The 20,445-nt window shown below is 45.4% G+C and overlaps 1 protein-coding gene across 1 annotated transcript in view; it reads left to right on the top strand.

Annotated features, from left to right (window-relative positions):
* Positions 1-3,274: 3,274 nt before the first annotated feature.
* LPAR3 (lysophosphatidic acid receptor 3) overlaps positions 3,275-20,445 on the top strand; it is a 62,844-nt gene continuing 45,673 nt past the window's right edge. Inside the window, exon 1 of the mRNA XM_069735825.1 lies at positions 3,275-3,484. The gene's annotated coding sequence lies outside the window, so the exon portion shown is untranslated. The remainder of the gene's footprint in view (positions 3,485-20,445) is intronic.

Below are 20,445 nucleotides of genomic sequence, written 5' to 3'. Positions count from 1 at the left end.
AATCTATAGAGAGGAGCTCATCTATAATACATACAGAGGAGCTCATCTATAATATAATATATAGAGAGGAGCTCATCTATAATATATACAGAGGAGCTCATCTATAATATAATCTATAGAGAGGAGCTCATCTATAATATAATCTATAGAGAGGAGCTCATCTATAATATATACAGAGGAGCTCATCTATAATATAATATATAGAGAGGAGCTCATCTATAATATATACAGAGGAGCTCATCTATAATATAATCTATAGAGAGGAGCTCATCTATAATATATACAGAGGAGCTCATCTATAATATAATATATAGAGAGGAGCTCATCTATAATATATACAGAGGAGCTCATCTATAATATAATATATAGAGAGGAGCTCATCTATAATATATACAGAGGAGCTCATCTATAATATAATCTATAGAGAGGAGCTCATCTATAATATAATCTATAGAGAGGAGCTCATCTATAATATATACAGAGGAGCTCATCTATAATATAATCTATAGAGAGGAGCTCATCTATAATATAATCTATAGAGAGGAGCTCATCTATAATATATACAGAGGAGCTCATCTATAATATAATATATAGAGAGGAGCTCATCTATAATATATACAGAGGAGCTGATCTATAATATAATATAATCTATAGAGAGGAGCTCAGATATAATATAGAGAGGAGGTCATATATAATATATACAGAGGAGGTCATCTATAATATAATCTATAGAGAGGAGGTCATCTATAATATAATATATAGAGAGGAGCTCACCTATAATATAATCTATACAGAGGAGCTCATCTATAATCTATAGAGAGGAGGTCATCTATAATATAATATATAGAGAGGAGCTCACCTATAATATAATATATACAGAGGAGCTCACCTATAATCTATAGAGAGGAGGTCATTTATACAGTAATCTTTGATCCATTCTGGCCGCCTGCACTTACCACCAGGGGGCGCTCCCTGCAGACATGAATACAGCCTGCACATTTTATCCGCCGCTCCCCTCATGGCGCTCTCGCTCTGCTCCTGCCTCTGTGTGACATCCACCACTTCTTCCTGTCACGGAATGAACGCACCGCTCCCTCATATTAGCCCTTATCACTGAGGACCTGGGTCAGGGGCACATTGGGGGGTTATTTGCCCAGTCCTGAGTGCAGCCCCCACCTATGACCTGTACGGTGGGCATACACTGCTCATCTACGGCTGCTCACTATTCCTCAGCCCCCAAGTGCCCCCCAATCTATACATGTGAGTATGACGGGGTCAGACGATGGTACAGTGTAACCGATGAGACGATATATATCACTGGACCTGCAGATGGGTGAAGAATGCTATGGGATGTTGGGGGTTGTAGTGGTAGGAGGGGCTGAATGTGGGCAGCAGAGTACAGCATGATATATGATGGCGGTGCGGGGTCTTCGGAGCGGTAAATATGGCGATAAATATCTGATTGTATATATTGTAACCAAACAGGAGGACGAGAAGCTCCAAGAGTGTTTACAATGGAGGCGGCGGTGTATATAAGAGGCGATAATGTACCGCGTCATGTACAGGGTATAGCAGCACAAGAAATACCGCCGTGTATAAACTACAACCCAATGTAAGGACGTAAACCGGCAGCGGTACCGCAGGAATGATGGGTCACTAGGCTGTACCGTCCATACAGAGCAATGGACATGAGCGGGCTGTCATGTGGACCCTCTATGCCACTGTCAGACCCCCACTGTAATTTATGAAGATGAGGAGAGCGATGACAACAAGCGCAAAGATTCATCTACCTGAAGAACTACAGACTCCAGAGCTCCCGCGTCTGTGGATGATCCTGTTCTACTGCCCTGAGCTCCACTTATACCAGCAGCAGTACGTGCTCCAGAGCTGCACTTCCTTCATGTATAGCGAGGCCCTGATCAGCTCTATAGGGGGAAATGAATGTCAGACGTTAGCCCTGTAATATAGCGCTGCCCGGAGCCCCTATAGATCCATACATTATATCCATACACTGGAGCAATAGGCCTGGCCTCGTATTATGGCGGATCCTCTCCCAATACGATCAGTAGGGGAACAATCAGGAGAAGTCTAATAACTCGTCGCCATGTCTGTGTTGTCACCATCCTGGTTTTAGCTACAAATACTGATGTAAAATACTGACCCCATACTGAAGGTGTGAACGAGGCCTAAGTGTTAGGACCACTGCTCCAATATAGGATCCAATGGCACATGCCAGGAAAAAGAGCAATGTGGGACCATATATATCTATAGGCGCTGTGTTACAGCCACATATATCGGTACAGAGCTGTGATACGGGTCTGTGCATGAACCTTAACGGTTATTCCCCCCTTACTGATTACTTGGGGTCCGACCACTGGGGACCCCCCAGCAATCCCAAGAACAAAGCTCTAAATGCGGCCTCCACTCCATTCATTACATATGGGAGCTGCGAGTGCTCCTCGATTTCCATCAGTCCCATAGACAATGAATGGAGCCAAGGTCGCACATGCGCACCACCACTCCATTCTCGTGGTGGCTGCGGAGACGTTTCTTGAAATCCCCGAGGATCCCCCAGTGATCAGCAAGTTATTCCCCATCATTTGGATAGAGGGGATATTTTGGAGAATGACCCAGTAAGCTGCCCATACACCGTGCACTGAACACCCCTCCAAGATTTCAAGGAACAACTTCTCAATAACTTTTCGTGGGAGGTACGCCGCCGTCGGACGTGTTTGGCAGCTGGTTTTCCCCTCTTCCCTTGAAAACACATGCATGCTCATAAGAACTGATCATACATGTAAAGATTTATTGAACAAACAAGAGTTCAGCCCCGAGCCAATGAATGTGCATGGCCATTGTCAGACTGGGGTGCTAAGGGCCCACCAGTAACTGATTGTGGGGGCCACTTTTCACCTGCATACAAATATTATACTACCCTCGTTCACAAATTTACCTATATCTCTATATATTAATAAACTGGGTAGTTTGGTTAATGAATGATGAGATGCTGCTTTTTTTATCTACAGAGTGAATCAATTTTAATTATGCCAAATAATGCCCATATAGTGGGGTTAGGGGCCCACCGGGGGATTCCCCTGTTACCCTGTGGGCCAGTCCGAGCCTGTGTATGGCCACCCATGGACCTGAATGTCGCCTGCAGCGGATTGCATGGTGCATGTGGGATTGGCGGATGCGCAGCGCAGTGTATGGATGCTCCTGGTAATTTATAGGGCTGAGCATATGATGAGTTAATCTGGGAGGGAGCGGAATGCTCTTCTTTGCGTGGGGTGGGACAAGAAGAAAGCATGAAGCTGCCTGCAAGTTGTAACCAGCCAGTCTCCCCTGTTCTGTAACCTGCTTCTTCTCACACAGGCGGGATCCTATCTGCACCATGAGCAGGGCTGCTGACCCCACAGTCCCCATGCTGCCTGCGCGGGACACCTATAGGGACCACCAGGGCATCTGAGCAGACCCCAGCCCAGTGGTGAGTACCTGCCGCCATATTCCATTTCATGGGGAGTACTCACTAATAGTAGTCAGCCCTCAGTCTCTAGGCTTCCATGTCTGCATTGTTTCACTGTAGGGAGAAACTTTTGTAAAAACTTGTTTGGAAGTGATCACAGCTCCTAAGACGGGAATATTTGGCAGTGTAGGGCATCGCCGTGCCCCGCAGGCACCACGCCGGGAATCCCATCCATATTTGCCCCTGCAACATCATCCCACGCATTTTAGGGAATGATGGTCGTTGGACCTCAACGATGGAGAATCAATTATTGGGTATTTTTGAGGAGAAGGTGGAACGGCGAGAAAAGCTGAAATAATAATAATAATAATAATAATGATACAATAATGATATTGATAATGATATGAAATAATGATACAAGAGCAGAGATCGGAGCAGATCACCCCAATGATTCGGAAATCTAGCTGTGATCAATCGATCAATAATCTAGAGATTCCCCGAATCATCCACTTCTATGGATGAATTATATGAGGGCGACTAATACATCATATAGATGAGAAACATATGAGGAGGCGAGTGACAGATCCATCACTGTGACTTAGATCCGCAATGCTGGGATGTCAGGATTGTCCTCCCCGTAGATTGCTGCTATATACAGGTATATACTATATACAGGTCACTTCCTGAGGCATCGCAGGAGGAACATCGACAAATGTGAGGTTACCCACGTGCGGCGGGAAATATAATGACACCAACCAGAGGTTCCGCGTGGGCTGTCAGCGCCCGGGCAAGGCAAGAACTCTGTGCCCCGAACCCAGGAACCGTTAACGTTCCCCCCAGCAGTCCAGTGCTGACCCTCGTATCCCCGAGCACCCGGATTGTGATTTGAGGAAAATACTGCAGTAATTACAGTTTGTGCTTTGACTTTCTACTTCTTTGCCTTTTTTTTTTCAAATCAGACATTTTACAGATAGTTTTATGTTGTTATATTTTTACTTTCTTATTAATACTTATGTAACAATTTTATTAGCCTGGCCCTAACTATAACCATATACAGTGGGTACGGAAAGTATTCAGACCCCTTTACATTTTTCACTTTGTTTCATTGCAGCCATTTTTCTCATTAATGTTCACTCTGCCCCCATCTAGACTGAAAAAAACCCAGAAATGTAGAAATTTTTGCAAATTTTAATAAAAAAAAGAAAACCTGAACTATCCCATGGTCATAAGTCTTCAGCCCCTTTGCTCAGTATTGGGTAGAAGCCCCTTTTGAGCTAGTGCAGCCAGGAGTCTTCTTGGGAATGATGACACAAGTTTTTCCCCCCTGGATTTGGGGATCCTCGGCCATTCTTCCTTGCAGATCCTCTCCAGTTCCGTCAGGTTGGATGGTGAACGTTGGTGGACGCCATTTTCAGGTCTCTCCAGAGATGCTCCATTGGGTTTAGGTCAGGGCTCTGGCTGGGCCGGTCAGGAATGGTCACAGAGTTGTTCTGAAGCCGCTCCTTTGTTATTTTAGCTGTGTTCTTAGGGTCATTGTCTTGTTGGAAGGTGAACCTTCGGCCAAGTCTGAGGTCCAGAGCACTCTGGAAGAGGTTTTCATCCAGGATATCTCTGTACTTGGCCGCATTCATGTTTCCTTCAATGACAACCAGTCGTCCTGTCCCTGCAGCTGATAAACACCCCCATAGCATGATGCTGCCACCACCATGCTTCACTGTGGGGATTGTATTGGACAGGTATGTGCCAGTCTATATTGCAGCCTGTGTGCCAGTCTATACTTCAGCCTGTGTGCCAGTCTATGTTGCAGTCTGTGTGCCAGTCTATATTGCAGCCTGTGTGCCAGTCTATATTGCAGCCTGTGTGCCAGTCTATGTTGCAGTCTGTGTGCCAGTCTATATGGCAGCCTGTGTGCCAGTCTATATTGCAGCCTGTGTGCCAGTCTATGTTGCAGTCTGTGTGCCAGTCTATATGGCAGCCTGTGTGCCAGTCTATATTGCAGCCTGTGTGCCAGTCTATATTGCAGCCTGTGTGTCAGTCTATGTTGCAGTCTGTGTGCCAGTCTATATGGCAGCCTGTGTGCCAGTCTATATTGCAGCCTGTGTGCCAGTCTATGTTGCAGTCTGTGTGCCAGTCTATATGGCAGCCTGTGTGCCAGTCTATATTGCAGCCTGTGTGCCAGTCTATATTGCAGTCTGTGTGCCAGTCTATATTGCAGTCTGTGTGCCAGTCTATATTGCAGTCTGTGTGCCAGTCTATATTGCAGCCTGTGTGCCAGTCTATATTGCAGTCTGTGTGCCAGTCTATATTGCAGTCTGTGTGCCAGTCTATATTGCAGTCTGTGTGCCAGTCTATATTGCAGCCTGTGTGCCAGTCTATGTTGCAGTCTGTGTGCCAGTCTATATGGCAGCCTGTGTGCCAGTCTATATTGCAGCCTGTGTGCCAGTCTATATTGCAGCCTGTGTGTCAGTCTATGTTGCAGTCTGTGTGCCAGTCTATATGGCAGCCTGTGTGCCAGTCTATATTGCAGCCTGTGTGCCAGTCTATGTTGCAGTCTGTGTGCCAGTCTATATGGCAGCCTGTGTGCCAGTCTATATTGCAGCCTGTGTGCCAGTCTATATTGCAGTCTGTGTGCCAGTCTATATTGCAGTCTGTGTGCCAGTCTATATTGCAGTCTGTGTGCCAGTCTATATTGCAGCCTGTGTGCCAGTCTATGTTGCAGTCTGTGTGCCAGTCTATATTGCAGCCTGTGTGCCAGTCTATATTGCAGCCTGTGTGCCAGTCTATATTGCAGTCTGTGTGCCAGTCTATATTGCAGTCTGTGTGCCAGTCTATATTGCAGCCTGTGTGCCAGTCTATATGGCAGCCTGTGTGTCAGTCTATATTGCAGCCTGTGTGCCAGTCTATATTGCAGCCTGTGTGCCAGTCTATATGGCAGCCTGTGTGCCAGTCTATATTGCAGCCTGTGTGCCAGTCTATATGGCAGCCTGTGTGTCAGTCTATATTGCAGCCTGTGTGCCAGTCTATATTGCAGCCTGTGTGCCAGTCTATATGGCAGCCTGTGTGTCAGTCTATATTGCAGCCTGTGTGCCAGTCTATGTTGCAGTCTGTGTGCCAGTCTATATGGCAGCCTGTGTGCCAGTCTATGTTGCAGTCTGTGTGCCAGTCTATATTGCAGCCTGTGTGCCAGTCTATATTGCAGCCTGTGTGCCAGTCTATATTGCAGCCTGTGTGCCAGTCTATATTGCAGCCTGTGTGCCAGTCTATATTGCAGCCTGTGTGCCAGTCTATATGGCAGCCTGTGTGTCAGTCTATGTTGCAGTCTGTGTGCCAGTCTATATGGCAGCCTGTGTGCCAGTCTATATTGCAGCCTGTGTGCCAGTCTATGTTGCAGTCTGTGTGCCAGTCTATATGGCAGCCTGTGTGCCAGTCTATATTGCAGCCTGTGTGCCAGTCTATATTGCAGCCTGTGTGCCAGTCTATATTGCAGTCTGTGTGCCAGTCTATATTGCAGTCTGTGTGCCAGTCTATATTGCAGCCTGTGTGCCAGTCTATATGGCAGCCTGTGTGTCAGTCTATATTGCAGCCTGTGTGCCAGTCTATATTGCAGTCTGTGTGCCAGTCTATATTGCAGTCTGTGTGCCAGTCTATATTGCAGCCTGTGTGCCAGTCTATATGGCAGCCTGTGTGCCAGTCTATGTTGCAGTCTGTGTGCCAGTCTATATTGCAGCCTGTGTGCCAGTCTATATTGCAGCCTGTGTGCCAGTCTATATTGCAGCCTGTGTGTCAGTCTATATTGCAGCCTGTGTGCCAGTCTATATTGCAGTCTGTGTGCCAGTCTATATTGCAGCCTGTGTGCCAGTCTATATTGCAGCCTGTGTGCCAGTCTATATTGCAGCCTGTGTGCCAGTCTATATTGCAGCCTGTGTGCCAGTCTATATTGCAGCCTGTGTGCCAGTCTATATTGCAGCCTGTGTGTCAGTCTATATTGCAGCCTGTGTGCCAGTCTATATGGCATACAAGACAATTCCAATAAGCATAATTGGTGGTGCAGAGATGTGCTGGAAAATAAAGTGATGGTATATATATAGTCAGCATACACCATCCAAGCATGGACAATATGGATAACTGCCAAAAACCATAAAGAGAGCAAGCAAAGAACATGCAGTCACTGAATCCAATAAAACAGTATATCTTTATTACAAAAAATTTAAAAATACATACATAAGGCCAGACAAATGGCGAAAAGCAGGGCCAGCAGATGACACCAAGATATCTGCCTCAGGCAACAAAAAGAGCAGTCACCCAAGGTATAGTGACCCCGGCAACACCCCAGAACCATACAACTGGCATAACAAAGCACACATCGCGTCACATGTCAATCAACCATTACAACTAAGATGTCGGCAGTGCTGCCACAAAGGGCTATATAATAACCTCTATGGTATACAATGGTGATATAAAATACATGTGAGCGCTAAAAATCACTGTGCTAAATACCTTCTTAAAGGTCCAGACCGATGCAGGGGACACGGGACACCCCACAGTCTATATGGCAGCCTGTGTGCCAGTCTATATTGCAGCCTGTGTGCCAGTCTATACTGCAGCCTGTGTGCCAGTCTATACTGCAGCCTGTGTGTCAGTCTATATGGCAGCCTGTGTGCCAGTCTATATGGCAGCCTGTGTGTCAGTCTATATGGCAGCCTGTGTCAGTCTATATGGCAGCCTGTGTGCCAGTCTATATGGCAGCCTGTGTGCCAGTCTATGTTGCAGCCTGTGTGCCAGTCTACACTGCAGCCTGTGTGCCAGTCTATATGGCAGCCTGTGTCAGTCTATGTTGCAGCCTGTGTGCCAGTCTATATGGCAGCCTGTGTGCCAGTCTATATGGCAGCCTGTGTGTCAGTCTATATGGCAGCCTGTGTGCCAGTCTATGTTGCAGCCTGTGTGCCAGTCTATATGGCAGTCTGTGTGCCATTCTATACTGCAGCCTGTGTGCCAGTCTATATGGCAGTCTGTGTGCCAGTCTACACTGCAGCCTGTGTGCCAGTCTATGTTGCAGCCTGTGTGCCAATCTATATGGCAATCTGTGTGTCATCAGTATATTTGGCAGCCTGTGTGCCAGTCTATATGGCAGTCTGTGTGTCAGTCTATATTGCAGCCTGTGTGCCAGTCTATATGGCAGCCTGTGTGCCAGTCTATATGGCAGCCTGTGTGCCAGTCTATATGGCAGCCTGTGTGCCAGTCTATATTGCAGCCTGTGTGCCAGTCTATATGGCAGACTGTGTGCCAGTCTACATTGCAGCCTGTGTGCCAGTCTATATGGCAGACTGTGTGCCAGTCTATATTGCAGCCTGTGTGCCAGTCTATATGGCAGACTGTGTGCCAGTCTACATTGCAGCCTGTGTGCCAGTCTATATGGCAGACTGTGTGCCAGTCTACATTGCAGCCTGTGTGCCAGTCTATATGGCAGCCTGTGTGCCAGTTTATATATGGCAGCCTGTGTGCCAGTCTATACTGCAGCCTGTGTGCCAGTCTATATTGCAGCCTGTGTGCCAGTCTATATGGCAGACTGTGTGCCAGTCTACACTGCAGCCTGTGTGCCAGTCTATATGGCAGCCTGTGTACCAGTCTATATGGCAGCCTGTGTGCCAGTCTATATTGCAGCCTGTGTGCCAGTCTATATGGCAGACTGTGTGCCAGTCTATGTTGCAGTCTGTGTGCCAGTCTATATTGCAGCCTGTGTGCCAGTCTATATTGCAGCCTGTGTGCCAGTCTATATTGCAGCCTGTGTGCCAGTCTATATTGCAGCCTGTGTGCCAGTCTATGTTGCAGTCTGTGTGCCAGTCTATATTGCAGCCTGTGTGCCAGTCTATATGTCAGCCTGTGTGCCAGTCTATATGGCAGCCTGTGTGCCAGTCTATATTGCAGCCTGTGTGCCAGTCTATATTGCAGCCTGTGTGCCAGTCTACACTGCAGCCTGTGTGCCAGTCTATATTGCAGCCTGTGTGCCAGTCTATATTGCAGCCTGTGTGCCAGTCTATATTGCAGCCTGTGTGCCAGTCTATATTGCAGCCTGTGTGCCAGTCTATATTGCAGCCTGTGTGCCAGTCTATATTGCAGCCTGTGTGCCAGTCTATATTGCAGCCTGTGTGCCAGTCTATATTGCAGCCTGTGTGCCAGTCTATATTGCAGCCTGTGTGCCAGTCTATATTGCAGCCTGTGTGCCAGTCTATATTGCAGCCTGTGTGCCAGTCTATATTGCAGCCTGTGTGCCAGTCTATATTGCAGTCTGTGTGCCAGTCTATATTGCAGCCTGTGTGCCAGTCTATATGGCATACAAGACAATTCCAATAAGCATAATTGGTGGTGCAGAGATGTGCTGGAAAATAAAGTGATGGTATATATATAGTCAGCATACACCATCCAAGCATGGACAATATGGATAACTGCCAAAAACCATAAAGAGAGCAAGCAAAGAACATGCAGTCACTGAATCCAATAAAACAGTATATCTTTATTACAAAAAATTTAAAAATACATACATAAGGCCAGACAAATGGCGAAAAGCAGGGAAAGCAGATGACACCAAGATATCTGCCTCAGGCAACAAAAAGAGCAGTCACCCAAGGTATAGTGACCCCGGCAACACCCCAGAACCATACAACTGGCATAACAAAGCACACATCGCGTCACATGTCAATCAACCATTACAACTAAGATGTCGGCAGTGCTGCCACAAAGGGCTATATAATAACCTCTATGGTATACAATGGTGATATAAAATACATGTGAGCGCTAAAAATCACTGTGCTAAATACCTTCTTAAAGGTCCAGACCGATGCAGGGGACACGGGACACCCCACAGTCTATATGGCAGCCTGTGTGCCAGTCTATATTGCAGCCTGTGTGCCAGTCTATATGGCAGTCTGTGTGCCAGTCTATACTGCAGCCTGTGTGTCAGTCTATATGGCAGCCTGTGTGCCAGTCTATATGGCAGCCTGTGTGCCAGTCTACACTACAGCCTGTGTGCCAATCTATATGGCAGCCTGTGTGTCAGTCTATTTGGCAGCCTGTGTGCCAGTCTATGTTGCAGCCTGTGTGCCAGTCTATATGGCAGCCTGTGTGCCAGTCTATGTTGCAGCCTGTGTGCCAATCTATATGGCAGTCTGTGTGTCATCAGTATATTTGGCAGCCTGTGTGCCAGTCTATATGGCAGCCTGTGTGCCAGTCTATATGGCAGCCTGTGTGCCAGTCTATATGGCAGCCTGTGTACCAGTTTATATATGGCAGCCTGTGTGCCAGTCTATACTGCAGCCTGTGTGCCAGTCTATATTGCAGCCTGTGTGCCAGTCTATATGGCAGACTGTGTGCCAGTCTACACTGCAGCCTGTGTGCCAGTCTATATGGCAGCCTGTGTACCAGTCTATATGGCAGCCTGTGTGCCAGTCTATACTGCAGCCTGTGTGCCAGTCTATATTGCAGCCTGTGTGCCAGTCTATATGGCAGACTGTGTGCCAGTCTACACTGCAGCCTGTGTATCAGTCTATATGGCAGTCTGTGTGTCAGTCTATATGGCAGTCTGTGTGTCAGTCTATATGGCAGCCTGTGTGCCAGTCTACACTACAGCCTGTGTGCCAGTCTATGTTGCAGCCTGTGTGCCAGTCTATATGGCAGCCTGTGTGCCATTCTATACTGCAGCCTGTGTGCCATTCTATACTGCAGCCTGTGTGCCAGTCTACACTACAGCCTGTGTGCCAGTCCATGTTGCAGCCTGTGTGCCAGTCTATATGGCAGTCTGTGTGCCATTCTATACTGCAGCCTGTGTGCCAGTCTACACTACAGCCTGTGTGCCAGTCTATGTTGCAGCCTGTGTGCCAGTCTACACTACAGCCTGTGTGCCAATCTATATGGCAGCCTGTGTGCCAGTCTATATGGCAGCCTGTGTGCCAGTCTACACTACAGCCTGTGTGCCATTCTATACTGCAGCCTGTGTGCCAGTCTATATGGCAGCCTGTGTGCCAGTCTACACTACAGCCTGTGTGCCAGTCTATATGGCAGCCTGTGAGCCAATCTATATGGCAGCCTGTGTGCCAGTCTATACGGCAGTCTGTGTGCCAGTCTACACTGCAGCCTGTGTGCCAGTCTATATTGCAGCCTGTGTGCCAGTCTATATGGCAGCCTGTGTGCCAGTCTATATGGCAGCCTGTGTGTCAGTCTATGTTTCAGCCTGTGTGTCAGTCTATATTGCAGCCTGTGTGTCAGTCTACACTGCAGCCTGTGTGCCAGTCTATATGGCAGTCTGTGTGCCAGTCTATGTTTCAGCCTGTGTGTCAGTCTATATTGCAGCCTGTGTGTCAGTCTAACATAGTTAGTTAGTAAGGCTGAAAAAAGACATTTGTCCATCCAGTTCAGCCTATATTCCATCATAATAAATCCCCAGATCTACGTCCTTCTACAGAACCTAATAATTGTATGATACAATATTGTTCTGCTCCAGGAAGACATCCAGGCCTCTCTTGAACCCCTCGACTGAGTTCGCCATCACCACCTCCTCAGGCAAGCAATTCCAGATTCTCACTGCCCTAACAGTAAAGAATCCTCTTCTATGTTGGTGGAAAAACCTTCTCTCCTCCAGACGCAAAGAATGCCCCCTTGTGCCCGTCACCTTCCTTGGTATAAACAGATCCTCAGCGAGATATTTGTATTGTCCCCTTATATACTTATACATGGTTATTAGATCGCCCCTCAGTCGTCTTTTTTCTAGACTAAATAATCCTAATTTCGCTAATCTATCTGGGTATTGTAGTTCTCCCATCCCCTTTATTAATTTTGTTGCCCTCCTTTGTACTCTCTCTAGTTCCATTATATCCTTCCTGAGCACCGGTGCCCAAAACTGGACACAGTACTCCATGTGCGGTCTAACTAGGGATTTGTACAGAGGCAGTATAATGCTCTCATCATGTGTATCCAGACCTCTTTTAATGCACCCCATGATCCTGTTTGCCTTGGCAGCTGCTGCCTGGCACTGGCTGCTCCAGGTAAGTTTATCATTAACTAGGATCCCCAAGTCCTTCTCCCTGTCAGATTTACCCAGTGGTTTCCCGTTCAGTGTGTAATGGTGATATTGATTCCCTCTTCCCATGTGTATAACCTTACATTTATCATTGTTAAACCTCATCTGCCACCTTTCAGCCCAAGTTTCCAACTTATCCAGATCCATCTGTAGCAGAATACTATCTTCTCTTGTATTAACTGCTTTACATAGTTTTGTATCATCTGCAAATATCGATATTTTACTGTGTAAACCTTCTACCAGATCATTAATGAATATGTTGAAGAGAACAGGTCCCAATACTGACCCCTGCGGTACCCCACTGGTCACAGCGACCCAGTTAGAGACTATACCATTTATAACCACCCTCTGCTTTCTATCACTAAGCCAGTTACTAACCCATTTACACACATTTTCCCCCAGGCCAAGCATTCTCATTTTGTGTACCAACCTCTTGTGCGGCACGGTATCAAACGCTTTGGAAAAATCGAGATATACCACGTCCAATGACTCACCGTGGTCCAGCCTATAGCTTACCTCTTCATAAAAACTGATTAGATTGGTTTGACAGGAGCGATTTCTCATAAACCCATGCTGATATGGAGTTAAACAGTTATTCTCATTGAGATAATCCAGAATAACATCCCTCAGAAACCCTTCAAATATTTTACCAACAATAGAGGTTAGACTTACTGGCCTATAATTTCCAGGTTCACTTTTAGAGCCCTTTTTGAATATTGGCACCACATTTGCTATGCGCCAGTCCTGCGGAACAGACCCTGTCGCTATAGAGTCCCTAAAAATAAGAAATAATGGTTTATCTATTACATTACTTAGTTCTCTTAGTACTCGTGGGTGTATGCCATCCGGACCCGGAGATTTATCTATTTTAATCTTATTTAGCCGGTTTCGCACCTCTTCTTGGGTTAGATTGGTGACCCTTAATATAGGGTTTTCATTGTTTCTTGGGATTTCACCTAGCATTTCATTTTCCACCGTGAATACCGTGGAGAAGAAGGTGTTTAATATGTTAGCTTTTTCCTCGTCATCTACAACCATTCTTTCCTCACTATTTTTTAAGGGGCCTACATTTTCAGTTTTTATTCTTTTACTATTGATATAGTTGAAGAACAGTTTGGGATTAGTTTTACTCTCCTTAGCAATGTGCTTCTCTGTTTCCTTTTTGGCAGCTTTAATTAGTTTTTTAGATAAAGTATTTTTCTCCCTATAGTTTTTTAGAGCTTCAATGGTGCCATCCTGCTTTAGTAGTGCAAATGCTTTCTTTTTACTGTTAATTGCCTGTCTTACTTCTTTGTTTAGCCACATTGGGTTTTTCCTATTTCTAGTCCTTTTATTCCCACAAGGTATAAACCGCTTACACTGCCTATTTAGGATGTTCTTAAACATTTCCCATTTATTATCTGTATTCTCATTTCTGAGGATATTGTCCCAGTCTACCAGATTAAGGGCATCTCTAAGCTGTTCAAACTTTGCCTTCCTAAAGTTCAATGTTTTTGTGACTCCCTGACAAGTCCCCCTAGTGAAAGACAGGTGAAACTGCACAATATTGTGGTCGCTATTTCCTAAATGCCCAACCACCTGCAGATTTGTTATTCTGTCAGGTCTATTAGATAGTATTAGGTCTAAAAGTGCTGCTCCTCTGGTTGGATTCTGCACCAATTGTGAAAGATAATTTTTCTTGGTTATTAGCAGAAACCTGTTGCCTTTATGGGTTTCACAGGTTTCTGTTTCCCAGTTAATATCCGGGTAGTTAAAGTCCCCCATAACCAGGACCTCATTATGGGTTGCAGCTTCATCTATCTGCTTTAGAAGTAGACTTTCCATGCTTTCTGTTATATTTGGGGGTTTGTAACAGACCCCAATGAGAATTTTGTTACCATTTTTCCCTCCATGAATTTCAACCCATATGGACTCGACATCCTCATTCCCTTCGTTAATATCCTCCCTTAAAGTGGACTTTAGACAAGACTTTACATAGAGACAAACCCCTCCTCCTCTCCGATTTTTACGATCCTTTCTAAACAGACTGTAACCCTGTAAGTTAACTGCCCAGTCATAGCTTTCATCTAACCATGTCTCGGTTATTCCCACTATGTCAAAGTTACCTGTAGATATTTCTGCTTCTAGTTCTTCCATCTTGTTTGTCAGGCTTCTGGCGTTTGCGAGCATGCAGTTTAGAGGATTTTGTTTTGTTCCAATCTCCTCACTGTGGATTGTTTTAGAAATGTTCTTACCTCCCTTCTGAGTATGTTTTCCTGGGTCGTCTTTGTTCGAGTCTAATGTTTTTCTTCCCGTCCCCTCTTCTTCTAGTTTAACGCCCTCCTGATGAGTGTAGCGAGTCTTCTGGCGAATGTGTGTTTCCCAGGTTTGTTGAGGTGTAGTCCGTCTCTGGCGAGGAGTCCATCATACCAGTAATTCACACCGTGGTCCAGGAATCCAAATCCTTGTTGTCTGCACCATCGTCTTAGCCAGTTGTTTGCATCAAGGATCCTGTTCCATCTCCTGGTGCCATGCCCGTCTACTGGAAGGATAGAAGAAAAAACTACCTGTGCATCCAGTTCCTTTACTTTCTTCCCCAACTCTTCAAAGTCCTTGCAGATTGTCGGTAGGTCCTTCCTTGCCGTGTCATTGGTGCCAACATGTATCAGAAGAAATGGGTGGACGTCCTTGGAGCTGAAGAGCTTTGGTATCCTATCGGTCACATCCTTGATCATCGCACCTGGAAGGCAGCATACTTCTCTTGCAGTTATGTCTGGTCTGCAGATGGCTGCTTCTGTGCCTCTCAGTAGTGAGTCTCCCACCACCACCACTCTTCGTTGCTTCTTGGCTGTACTTTTTGCTGTCACTTGTTGCTGTGTGCCCTTTTCTTTTTTGCTTGCTGGTATTGCTTCATCCTTAGGTGTGCCATCTTCATCCTCTACAAAGATTTGATATCGGTTCTTCAGTTGTGTGGTTGGTGATTTCTCCATGGTCTTCTTGCTTCTTTTGGTCACATGCTTCCACTCATCTGCTTTTGGAGGTTCTCTGACACTTTTTTCACCTTCTGTGACCAGTAGAGATGCTTCTGTTCTGTCTAGAAAGTCTTCATTCTCTTTGATGAGTTTCAAAGTTGCTATTCTTTCTTCCAGACCCCGCACCCGCACAGTCTACACTGCAGCCTGTGTGCCAGTCTATATTGCAGCCTGTGTGCCAGTCTATATGGCAGCCTGTGTGCCAGTCTATATGGCAGCCTGTGTGTCAGTCTATGTTTCAGCCTGTGTGTCAGTCTATATTGCAGCCTGTGTGTCAGTCTACACTGCAGCCTGTGTGCCAGTCTATATTGCAGCCTGTGTGCCAGTCTATATGGCAGCCTGTGTGCCAGTCTATATGGCAGCCTGTGTGTCAGTCTATGTTTCAGCCTGTGTGTCAGTCTATGTTGCAGCCTGTGTGTCAGTCTATATTGCAGCCTGTGTGTCAGTCTATATTGCAGCCTGTGTGCCAGTCTATATGGCAGCCTGTGTGTCAGTCTATGTTTCAGCCTGTGTGCCAGTCTATGTTGCAGCCTGTGTGCCAGTCTATGTTGCAGCCTGTGTGTCAGTTTATATTGCAGCCTGTGTGCCAGTCTATATTTCAGCCTGTGTGCCAGTCTATATGGCAGCCTGTGTGTCAGTCTATATGGCAGCCTGTGTGTCAGTCTATGTTGCAGTCTGTGTGCCAGTCTACACTGCAGCCTGTGTGCCAGTCTATGTTGCAGTCTGTGTGCCAGTCTACACTGCAGCCTGTGTGCCAGTCTATGTTGCAGCCTGTGTGCCAGTCTATACTGCAGCCTGTGTGTCAGTCTATATGGCAGCCTGTGTGCCAGTCTATATTGCAGCCTGTGTGCCAGTCTATGTTGCAGTCTGTGTGCCAGTCTACACTGCAGCCTGTGTGCCAGTCTATGTTGCAGTCTGTGTGCCAGTTTACACTGCAGCCTGTGTGCCAGTCTATGTTGCAGTCTGTGTGCCAGTTTACACTGCAGCCTGTGTGCCAGTCTATGTTGCAGTCTGTGTGCCAGTTTACACTGCAGCCTGTGTGCCAGTCTATGCTTCTCAAGGGCACAGGAATGTGCGCTGTTTCTTTACACTATTATTATCCTCCACATTGTATCTTTTCCTGCTACATTCCTGGCACTGGAGCAGGTAACTCTTGACACATTTTGGCCTCTTGCTTCAGACTGTGGGAATTGTGTCACTGTGCATCCATCTGCGCAATGAACTGAAAACATAATGATCAGCCTGGCTGGCAGTGGCAGCTCCTGACATGTCCCTGATAGGATCGAGAAGCCTGAAGCTGGCGGATGACGATGTAGTATGACCCCAAGATATTCCTAGAGTTCAGTATCAATAGTCTGTAAGAAAAGAAAGACAAAAGACACAGATCATGCGACTACTATGGGGTCTGAGAGGGGCGATCCAGCCATACACAGTTCTGTCCACATTGAATATTAGGAGATAAGATCATATTCAGGAATCTAGATAAAAAGGGAATGAATAGGAAAACTCTCAAAGAGCTCAGCACTAGGATCTGGTAGTTCAATCCTAGTCCTACTGTTCTCAGAAAACGTATCTCAGCACCTGGTCTACATCCTTGTGTACTCACAGAACTTAGCTCTGTGTCTGATGGTTTACATCCTTGTGAACTCTCAGAACTTAGCTCTGTATTTGGTTGTTTACATCCTTTTGTTCTCACAGACCTTAGCTGTGTGTTTGGTGGTTTGGTGGTTTACATACTTGTGAACTCTCAGAACTTAGCTCTGTTTTTGGTGGTTTACATCCTTGTGTACTCACAGAACTTAGCTCTGCGTCTGATGGTTTACATCCTTGTGAACTCTCAGAACTTAGCTCTGTATTTGGTTGTTTACATCCTTTTGTTCTCACAGACCTTAGCTGTGTGTTTGGTGGTTTGGTGGTTTACATACTTGTGAACTCTCAGAACTTAGCTCTGTTTTTGTGGTTTACATCCTTGTGTACTCACAGAACTTAGCTCTGCGTCTGATGGTTTACATCCTTGTGAACTCTCAGAACTTAGCTCTGTATTTGGTTGTTTACATCCTTTTGTTCTCACAGACCTTAGCTGTGTGTTTGGTGGTTTGGTGGTTTACATACTTGTGAACTCTCAGAACTTAGCTCTGTTTTTGGTGGTTTACATCCTTGTGAACTCTCAGAACTTAGCTCTGTATTTGGTTGTTTACATCCTTTTGTTCTCACAGACCTTAGCTGTGTGTTTGGTGGTTTGGTGGTTTACATACTTGTGAACTCTCAGAACTTAGCTCTGTATTTGGTTGTTTACATCCTTTTGTTCTCACAGACCTTAGCTGTGTGTTTGGTGGTTTGGTGGTTTACATACTTGTGAACTCTCAGAACTTAGCTCTGTTTTTGGTGGTTTACATCCTTGTGAACTCTCAGAACTTAGCTCTGTATTTGGTTGTTTACATCCTTTTGTTCTCACAGACCTTAGCTGTGTGTTTGGTGGTTTGGTGGTTTACATCCTTGTGTTCTCACAGAACTTAGCTCTGTGTTTGGTGGTTTACATCCTTGTGTACTCACAGAACTTAGCTCGGCAATTGGTGGTTTATATCCTTGTGTTCTCACAGAACTTAGCTCTGCGTTTGGTGGATACATCCTTGTGTTCTCACAGAAATTAGCTGTGTGTTTGGTGGTTTGGTGGTTTACATCCTAGTGTTCTCACATAAATTAGCTCTGCGTTTGGTGGTTTACATCCTTGTGTTCTCACAGAACTTAGCTCTGCATCTGATGGTTTACATCCTTGTGAACTCTCAGAACTTAGCTCTGTATTTGGTTGTTTACATCCTTTTGTTCTCACAGACCTTAGTTGTGTGTTTGGTGGTTTGGTGGTTTACATACTTGTGAACTCTCAGAACTTAGCTCTGTTTTTGGTGGTTTACATCCTTATGTTCTCACAGACCTTAGCTGTGTGTTTGGTGGTTTGGTGGTTTACATCCTTGTGAACTCTCAGAACTTAGCTCTGTATTTGGTGGTTTACATCCTTGTGTTCTCACAGAACTTAGCTCTGCATCTGATGGTTTACATCCTTGTGAACTCTCAGAACTTAGCTCTGTATTTGGTTGTTTACATCCTTTTGTTCTCACAGACCTTAGCTGTGTGTTTGGTGGTTTGGTGGTTTACATACTTGTGAACTCTCAGAACTTAGCTCTGTTTTTGGTGGTTTACATCCTTATGTTCTCACAAACCTTAGCTGTGTGTTTGGTGGTTTACATCCTTGTGAACTCTCAGAACTTAGCTCTGTATTTGGTGGTTTACATCCTTGTGTTCTCACAGAACTTAGCTCTGTGTTTGGTGGTTTACATCCTTGTGTTCTCACAGAACTTAGCTCTGTGTTTGGTGGTTTACATCCTTGTGTTCTCACAGAACTTAGCTCTGCGTTTGGTGGATACATCCTTGTGTTCTCACAGAAATTAGCTCTGTTTTTGGTGGTTTACATCCTTATGTTCTCACAGACCTTAGCTGTGTGTTTGGTGGTTTGGTGGCTTACATCCTAGTGTTCTCACAAAACTTGGCTCTGCATTTCGTTTACATCCTTGTGTACGCACAGATCTTAGCTCTGCATTTGGTGGTTTACATCCTTGTGTTCTCACAGAACTTAGCTCTGCATTTGGTGGTTTACATCCTCGTGTTCTCACAGAACTTAGCTCTGCATTTGGTGGTTTACATCCTTGTGTTCTCACAAAACCTAGCTCTGTGTTTGGTGGCTTATATCGTGTACTCACAGAACTTAGCTCTGCGTTTGGTGGTTTAAATCCTTGTGTACTCACAGGACTTAGCTCTGTATTTGGTGGTTTACTTCCTTGTATTCTCACAGAACTTAGCTCTGTGTTTGGTGGTTTACATTCTTTTTTTCTCACAGAACTTAACTCTGTGTTTGGTGGTTTACATCCTTGTGTACGCAAAGAACTTAGCTCTGCATTTGGTGGTCTACACCATTGTGTTCTCACAGAACTTAGCTCTGCGTCTGGTGGTTTACATTTTTGTGTTCTCACAGAACTTAGCTCTGTGATTGGTGGTTTAGATTCTTGTGTTTTCGCTGAGCTTATCTCTGTGCTTGGTGGTTTACATCCTTGTGTTCTCACAGAAGTTAGCTCTGCGTTTGGTGGTCTACATCCTTGTGTACTCTCAGAACTTAGCTTTGTGTTTGGTGGTTTACATCCATTTGTTCTCACAGAACTTAGCTCTGTGGTGGTTTACATACTTGTGTTCTCACAGAACTTAGCTCTGCATTTGGTGGTTTACATCCTTGTGTTTTAACAGAAATTAGCTGTGTTTGGTGGTTTACATCCTTGTGTTCTCACAGAACTTAGCTCTGTGTTTGGTGGTTTACATCCTTGTGTTCTCACAGAACTTAGCTCTGCGTTTGGTGATTTACATCCTTGTGTACTCACAGAACTTATCTATGCGTTTGGTGGTTTATATCCTTGTGTTCTCACAGTCTTTAGCTGTATGTTTGGTGGTTTACATCCTTGTGTACTCACAGAACTTATCTCTGCGTTTGGTGGTTTATATCCTTGTGTTCTCACAGTCTTTAGCTGTGTGTTTGGTGGTTTGGTGGCTTACATCCTTGTGTTCTCACAGAAATTAGCTCTGTGTTTGGTGGTTTACATCATTGTTCTCTCACAAAACTTAGCTCTGCATTTGGTTGTTTACATCCTTATGTTCTCACAGACCTTAGCTGTGTGTTTGGTGGTTTGGTGGTTTACATCCTTGTGAACTCTCAGATCTTAGCTCTGCATTTGGTGGTTTATATCCTTGTGTTCTCACAAAACTTAGCTCTGCATTTGGTGGTTTACATCCTTGGGTACTCACAGAACTTAGCTCTGCGTTTGATGCTTTACATCCTTGTGTTCTCACAGAACTTTGCT

The sequence above is a fragment of the Ranitomeya imitator genome, chromosome 8 (assembly GCF_032444005.1).
Source record: "Ranitomeya imitator isolate aRanImi1 chromosome 8, aRanImi1.pri, whole genome shotgun sequence".
NCBI classification, from domain to species: domain Eukaryota; kingdom Metazoa; phylum Chordata; class Amphibia; order Anura; family Dendrobatidae; genus Ranitomeya; species Ranitomeya imitator.
Note: the sequence above shows the minus strand (reverse complement) of the source record. Positions and strands in the feature narration are given on the sequence as shown.